Source organism: Periplaneta americana, chromosome 8 (genome assembly GCF_040183065.1).
Source record: "Periplaneta americana isolate PAMFEO1 chromosome 8, P.americana_PAMFEO1_priV1, whole genome shotgun sequence".
Taxonomy (NCBI): domain Eukaryota; kingdom Metazoa; phylum Arthropoda; class Insecta; order Blattodea; family Blattidae; genus Periplaneta; species Periplaneta americana.
This window is the reverse complement of record NC_091124.1, coordinates 62,484,453-62,493,621: the sequence shown is the minus strand read 5'-3', so window position 1 is coordinate 62,493,621 and position 9,169 is coordinate 62,484,453.

Sequence of the window (9,169 nt, the reverse complement as noted above, 5' to 3'; positions counted from 1 at the left end):
CCAAACCAAAAAAATCCTCAAGTAGGGAACCAAGAAGATAACACCAACACAGATTTTTCTAGACCCAAATCAGCTCGAATGCCGCCAATAATTGTGAAGAATATCCCAGCCGGAAATTTCTTTGCAAACAATAAAAAATTGCAGTCATTACTTAGCCAGCCACTGAAAATCACATGCTCTACTGAAGGAATTAAATATTTAACTAGTTGTCGTGCTGATTATGACAAGTTATATAATATCTTGCAAACTGAAAACCTTCAGTTTTATTCTCACGAACCTCGGGAAACTAAATTACTACAAGTAGTACTGAAAGGACTTCCAGCGTTTGTAGAATCTGCTACACTCAAAACAGAACTTGAACTCTTAGATTTTCAAATAGAACACATTCGTCAAATTACTGTTCCTTGCTACGACACTGATGGCATACCGACACGACGTCCCATCCCCATCTGGATACTTACACTTCCAAATAATGAACACTCCCGAACCATATACCAATTGCAAGATATTAACAATCATATCATAAAAATTGAGTCATATAGACCTCGTCCACATATTACACAATGTCATAAGTGTCAGGGTTTTGGACACACTTCACGTCGATGTAATTTGCCTACTCGATGTGTTAAATGTGGAAATAATCACTTATTCGCCGAATGTCCTCTGAAAGGTCCTGTCCATATCCCAAAATGTGCAAATTGTGACGGCGCACATACTGCCAGCTACAGTCAGTGCCCCATTCAACTAAAGAAGAAAGCAGAACTTCACGACAAGATGAGGAACAGGAGAATTCTTTCCGAAGAACGTTCTACACCACCAACATGGAAACAGAGCGACTTCCCTTTACTTGCTAATCCCGGCAACACCAAAGCTTTCCAATCAACATTTAATACTCCAAGTGCAACATCAACATCATCAGAATCAATATCAGACTCCTTCAAAGATATGGTTAACATCCTACGCTCACTGAACATTCAACATACAATTCAGCTTATCCGCACAACTTTTCATAAAATCCAAAATGCAAATGATTCAATATCCAAGGTAATAATATTCATTGAAGGTTTCATTAATCTTTTCAATTACAACAATCCATAAAAGACCTCTAAAATGCTTTCCAAACACAGAGCTTTAAACATCTTAAATTTCAATGCAAACGGAATAATTCACCAGACTTACGAACTACAAGCCTTGCTCCTTAATTATGATATTGACCTCGCATGTATCAGTGAAACTCATCTAAAACCCAACATAAAATTTCGTATACGCAGCTATACTGTTATCCGTACAGACAGAAACAACCGACCTGGAGGAGGAACTGCGATAATTATTAAAAACTCCATGCCATATCGAAGAGCCATATTACCGCTTTTTCAAAATCTTGAAGCCACCGGTATCTTCATCCAGCTTGAAGGAACAGAAATATTAATAGCATCTGTTTATTATCCGCCATACGCCCAACTCAATGAAAATGACCTGACCCTGCTTATCACACATCACAAACATTTCATTTTCTGTGGTGACCTAAATGCAAAACACAAATCATGGAATTCTAGACTAAATACTTCGAAAGGTGAAATCTTGTTACTACATTCAAATAAATTTCAATACTCAATTACAGGACCAAAAGCACCAACAAGATATCCCTGGATAACCACTCATCATCCAGATGTACTTGATATTTGTTTATGTAACACTAAATACTCTCCAGTTCAACAAATCTGCTTAAACGCTCTTGACTCCGACCACATCCCAGTACTTTTGATTTTCAAGGCCCCTTTCCATATGATATCAAATCAACATTCTACAGAGAAAGTAACAGACTGGAATGTTTTCACGAAACGCTTGCACCAAATCATCCCGGGTACTCTACCGACTTTAAAAACTTCTGAAATAGAAACTGCTATACAAATATTTTCTGACACTGTAATAGACACATTCGATGAAACGTCCTCCACATTTACTTTTGAGACATCAGATAACGTTTACGGTAGCAATGAACTAAAATATATTTTTAAAGCTAAAAACCAAGCTCGAAAACGGTGGCAGCTTTATGCGGATCCTCAAGCAAAAAGAGCTTTTTATCGGTATCAACGTGCTATCCGAAGAAAATACGAGATTTATAAAATCAATAAGTTTGCCGATACAGTGGAAAACATAAAGCCTACAGGAAAAACCTTTTGGACGTTTACAAAACGAATGCTAGGAAAAACTATCGCAAAAAAGTCAACACCTATTAAAGACTCGAGTGGTACATTCATTTATGAGCCTATTGATAGGCTTGAAGCTCTTGCAAACTCCTTTCAAAATCGATTCTCCTCCCATCATCACTCCTCACTACAAGACTTTTCAACAACAATATCGCAACATGTACAGTCCATATTATATCATTCCGAACCCGGAACTGCACCTCACGTACGACCACAAGAAATCAAGACCATAATTCGAAATCTAGCACCGAAGAAGACACCTGGTCCGGATAAAATCACACCAGCCATACTGAAGAAATTACCAAAAAGAACCATAACACATTTAACAAAGATATTCAACTCATGTCTACATCATAATTATTTTCCAACAGCGTGGAAAACAGCACATATTATACCAATAGTTAAACCGGGAAAAGATCCAACATTACCCCAAAGTTATAGACCAATCAGTCTAACCAACTTCCTTGGAAAAATTTTTGAACGTATCATTCTGGCACGACTAAAGCCATATTTAACTGCACCTGATGTCATCCACCATGAACAGTTTGGATTTAAACCCCACCATAGTCCCAGAGAAGCACTTCATAGATTAACAACATCCGTCCAAAGTGTATTTCTCAGCTTACATCAAAACTCTTCGTACAAAATTTCTAGCATCCTTCCACAACCATCCAAATCCACTAATAAGTAGAAATATACCGATTCCTCTTACATGACATTATCAATTTGCTCCCTCTACTATTGGTAGAGTTACGTTGCCTTGGAATATTTAAGCTGAAACTTGTCATATGATTTCCTACACTTCTTTTAAAAGGAAAGGGTCAAATCTGACCTGGTACTTAAGAAGAAACAATCTGTTCAAAAAATAAAAAAAATAAAGCGAAAATAATTTCTCAGAAAATAGTTTTTGAGTTTTTCTTGCTAGATGGAAGCACCTATAATAGATCTACTCGTTACTGGAACTATCTCAATGTTTCTTGCTTACCAAGTACTTGATGATTCTCGAAATTTATTTTATGTTTTATATATCAAGCAGGCAGCGTTTGTTAATCGTGATACGTGGAATCTACAATCTATTGACTGTTATGTTGCCTCAAAAAATATATATACACCTGCATGTTAATTTGTTTGCAGAAGCGTTAGCTAAACTTTCGTTGAAATGGAACTATGGCCTAAGACGGGCTCCGTAATACCCGAGAATCATCAGCTATCAACCAGTGCTCAGTTAAAGGGGCACAATAACTGCTGTAACCATACTTTAAAAGCAGATAATGCGAATTCCTTTAGACTGAGTTCGGAATATGTTGAACATGATCCTGCTTCAGAGTCTACGATGTCTAGTGTAGAGGCAGGCCTATTGAAAGGAATTAAAAAACGAAAATATTGGAATTCATATTTGGACATGGGATTCACTGAGTTAGCAGATGGATGTCCACAGTGTAAGATATGTAACAAAGTTTTGCCCAATAGTTCTATGTTCCTTGCCAACCTTAGAGACGGCATTTCGAAATTCATCCTGACTTCACAAATGAAACTAGTGCTGGTTATGATTAGGTTTTTCTCCGGAGCGGTTGTTTGTGCGCTTTCAATCGGAGACCTCCGGTTACCACCGATTGATGCCGCGCAGGTTGTATATGTGCTGTGGCGCAGACATACATTTTCCGCTGAGCATTCCTTTAGGCGGATCAGGTCGTGATTGGAGTCCGCTGACGTCCGCGTATCTTTTAAAATATGTGTGTAATTTTATGTTGTTTATTTCCTATTCTTTATTTACCTCTCTCTCTCTTTCTTTTTTTCTTGTTTTGCTTGAAGTACTATGTTAGCTGACAGATTTTTTTTTTTCTATTTTCGAAATTCATAGTATATGTGGAAAGGCGTATTAGTTTTATGCCATTGATCAAATTAACAGCATTAAAATTAACTGAAAACTAACGCAGAAGTAAAGCTTTTCAGTAGCTAATGTAAACATTTATAATTTTCCTGGAAACACTCGTTTATTCACAAACAGTTTTTGTCAATTATTATTCTAATCGGTTTAGTTTAACGTAAAATATATTAAGGGAGTTTCAGAATGGAACAAAAGAAACGTGTGGTATCAATGGGTTAAAGTTTACTGTCCAAAATAATTTATTAAGTTTCTTCACCAGACAGGATTGTGATCATTGTGTTAAAGGATGTCAGTATTTGAACTGTCTCTTCTAAAACTCGTCACTCTTCCTCTGTAATAAAAAATATAAGCGGATATCAACTTAAGGATAATTGTAATTATATTATTACCACACGTTTCTTTAGTTTCAGAATGAAACTCAATATTTTAATCTAATAACTCAAGTTGCCTTTTAAATATTCCATATAAGTTATGTATGATTCTTCTTGCCTCGAAAGTTAAGTTTTATAAAAATTTCAATACTTGTTTTTCTAGACGTGGACCTTTGGAACAGTAGCACTAAAGCAGTTAAAAAAATCGTATCAAATGTTTTGCGTAATTTTAAAACTACGAAAACGATGATATCACTAATTAACCGTCAATGTGTATCTGAATGGTAATAATTTATTTTTGACAGCAAGTACGAGTACCACAACCGCGGCTCTTAATTAACCGTCAATGTGTATCTGAATGGTAATAATTTATTTTTGACAGCAAGTACGAGTACCACAACCGCGGCTCTTAATGTTAGCCTAACACTTACATACCTACATTTTAAAATTTTGGTCTACTCAGAGAATCTATCTACCTGGTCCACGCCATAGAGATTTCCAAATACGGACCCGTTAGCGTCCTAGGAGCGTTTGGCTTTTCTGGCAACACAATCACCAACTCATATTTCATTTCAAATAAGGGGCTCATCACTGAAGTTTAGAGTTTCATCTCGTAACAATATTCTGGATCAATCTTAGAGGGTCCTTTTTTGCTGAAATTCTTCTGCTTTTCAGTTTTTCATTCGCAATGTTACTTTGTCTGCACGCAAAGCCACGAAATTATTTTTATTAGAACTTTTAAATATAAATCAAAGTAAACACGCTTTTTAAAAGCGTTCAAAAGTGTTTTGAACAATTAAATTTACTTACTTACTTTCTTCAAATTCGCGATTGTGCGATCGCTTCAAATGGTCTAACAAATTCGAAGTACCACCACCATTAGAGTAAATTCGCCCACAAATTTCACAGCGTGCGACTTTATTATTATCTTCAACTAAATTAAAGAATTTCCATGCGACGGATATAAGATTTGGTGCCATTTTATTCCACTCACAACTACCGTCAGTCCGTACGCGCCGGTCGTCCTTGAGCTCTAAGTCTTCCAACTTCGCTTCGCTCCGAACCACCGCATCCCTCCGTATGTTCCCTGTTCCACCTACGATAGTACCGGAGATCACCGGTGGAGAGCTTTATTCGTAATCTCCGATTCCTCCGCGGTAGTAGTCACTCCGATGAGCAGCACTAAATGAAACTACAGACTAGTACTTTAAAAGAAAAACTGACGAACTCCATGCAGTTCAGACAATATTTTTTATCTCATGTAAAAGACAAATAACGAGAAAGCACTGGAAGCGTCGTACTTGATTAGTCATGACCTGGCTCTTGCTGGTAAACCTCATTCATGTTGAAACTCTTATGAAACCACTATTAGTGACGGTAGTGAAGTGCATGGTGGACGATAAAACTGCAAACTTGATCTTCAGTGTGTCTTTATCAAATAACATTGTGCATAATCGAATACAGAATCTATCAAACGATGTTAAAAATATAATAATTTTCCGTATCAGTCATATGAAATTTTTGCAACAACTTGATGAATCTACGGACGTTGCCGGATTAGCTGTGTTAATGACGTTTGTGCGGTACGAATTATCATGTCCCTTCATGAAGATATTTTGTTCTGCAAGCTATTGCCATCCTCTACAAGCTGTACTGAAATTTCATTAAAGACTCGATACCTTGGGAAAATTGCATTGACGTGTGCACAGATGGCGCAAAGGCCATGGTAGGCCCTGTTTCTGGCGCTGTTACAAGGATCAAGAAAGTTTAAAAAAAAACTGCACAAGTAGTCATTGTGTACTACACCAACATGCTCTCGCAAAGAAAAAAAATGCCAGCGTTGTTAAAGCAAGTAGTACACAACGTCGTCAAAATTATCAACTTTGTTAAGGCACGATCTTTGCAGTGTAGGCTACTCAATATTCTGTACAAAGTTATGGGAAGTGTAGGCCTACACAAGTTATTGTTATTACACATAGAAGTGCGATGGTTGTCGCGTGATAAAGCGTTATCCCGTTTACTTGAACTTTGAACGGAAGTTTCTTTACTTTCGAATGACCAAAATAATTTGCTACCAGATTATTTGAATGATCAGGAATGGTTGTGCAAATTATGTTACTTGGCAGACATTTTTTAAAATTAACTAATTCAACACATCCATACAAGGTAAACGGAAGACTATATTCGATGTTAGTGACAAAATTGCCGCGCTGAAGAAAAAGATAGCGTTCTACATAGAAAGCGTCGAGAATAATTGATTTCAAACTTAGAATTAAATAACACAACAGTGAATGACTCATTCATAGCAATAATAAAATAACACCTTGACAATTTGCTTCAAAATATGAATTCATACTTGCCAAGGAACACTCAGGAATCGATTCGAAAGAAATATGATTGGTTTGTAGATCCATTTCCAGTGAAGTCAAAACCAGCAGCCCTCACCGCGGCAGAATATGAGGTCCTTATAAACATGGTGTCAGGCATCATTTAAAAGCAAACCACTTGTGAAATTTTGGGCTCAGTTAGGGGAGGATCTTTTGATATTAAGTTCAAAAGTTAAATTTATCTTACTGCCTTTTGGTACTACGTATCTCTATGAATCGGCCTTGTCGAGGTACACGGCTACAAAAAAGTCGAGCTTGTTTGGACACAGAAGACGATATACATCTTCAAACTCACTTCTGTGACAACGGACAGTGACAAACTCTGCCGCAAGAAACACGCACATTCTTCACATTAACTTCGAGCGTACATGCAACATTGTAACATTTTTTAAATATCTTAACTAGTTGTTATATCATTTTGTAGATTTAAATAACATTATCTCCAGTACTCTTTCACATTATTATTAATATATCTTATTATTCATACTTTCATATACGTATCGTGTGTAATATGCTTCATAGAACATAGACAGATATAACTAAAAACTAAAAATTTCTTGGGGCTCCACGAGAAACTTTTGCTTCAAAAAGGGCTCCGTGGCTGAAAAAGTTTGGGAACCGCTGGCCTAAGCTATAGAACACATCTTTATTTTATAGTTAGAATTATTTTGCAGTGATAGTGTTTTGTTGTAAGCAAAACTGAACATGTATACTCTGAAAACTGACCAAATGAAACAAATATAGCATAAACTGCCATGTAGGTTATGGGTAAAATGTTGTAGGTTCAAGAATAATTATTTGTATTATTGTAAAATTAGCTTCTTGTTCTTTCTACTGCAGCAGGTGATGAGGTTAAATTAATTCATTAACTAATTGATTAAACATAATAATTAACACTTGATACAATAATATTTTCCTTTTTGTGATTTATTTCAAGGAAAGTAAATGTGTTCTCTGACGAAAAAATACAAACACAGATACAGAATAGTCTGCCATTAAACTAATTAATTAATTGTTTAAACATAGTAAGAAAATCTGGGTGTAATAAAAACTTAAATTGGCTTGTACTGCATAGTATAAAAATGCAGTACCAGAAAGCTACAACATATCCTAATTATTAACAACAAATATTCATGGGGTCAAAAAGACCCCAGATAAGTAGCATAACATTCTAGAGCAGCTAAGTTGCGAGGGCTAATACCGCGCTGAACCATTACGTTAGAATGACGTGCAATGCCTTGAGGTCAAGCCCGGCTTGGATGCAAAAGAGACCCAGCTTATGTGGGAGGAGGCACTGTACCCGCTCTCAAATTATATATGGAACTCTCTGTATAAACGATCATGGCATTGGTAACGTAACAAAAGACTGAATTGCTACGAAACGAATAATAAACGTTACGCCAATTTCTGTGTACTGTGAAATATGAAATTATTTCAGCGCGAACAATTGCATAAATACCAAGCTCTACATATTCGTTCAATCGTTATTAAATTCAGTATTACATGTTTGAAAAGTTTATTGAAACAAAAGAAAAATATTTAACTATTATTTGGCAGGCGAACCGTAAATAGGCTAGATACATATTACGCTATTTCGGTTTCATTATTACTGTTATGAATTGATGAAATACCTATCACAGACATTTACGTGGTATGGGCTAGTGCAGCAGCTCTCATTTGTTCACATTCTCTTGTAGTACTTAGATCGTATGAAAATGGATGTTAATCGTTAAATTAAACAATAATAAAAAGGTAGATCTTTGTCACTTGCTTCTCACAATATTCATAATGATCACAAAGGTAGAAGTGATATTGCAAAGGTAATAAAGGAATTAGAAATACAAGTGCATTACCCTCTGCAGCCTCTGTCCTCAAGCGCTAGCGCGGTCTTCCATCCGGGAGGGTCCGGGTTCCATTCCCGGCCAGACCGTAATAGAATTTGTGGTGCACAAAGGAGACGATTGCAGAGGATTTCACTCGGGGTAATCCCGTTTCCCTTTATCATTTCATCATTTTATCTATCATCTGCAATAGTTAAAAATAGAATTTGGTGAAATCGTGTGGCAACAGACTAAACATTACGCTTTCTTGCGTCGCGCATGATGTCATACTTTCACACCCACCAACTGATAACGCGAGGGTGACAGAGAGCTAGACCATTTTATATTTTAAGATTAGCCTAAAATATGCTAAAGAATTAGAAATAGAACAATGCTACATTACACTATCTGAAGTAAACCGTACTTCACGAGTGCAGGTCAGCATTCATTAAGAGTTTAAACCAAAATAACTAAATCCCCACTCCAGTATGAC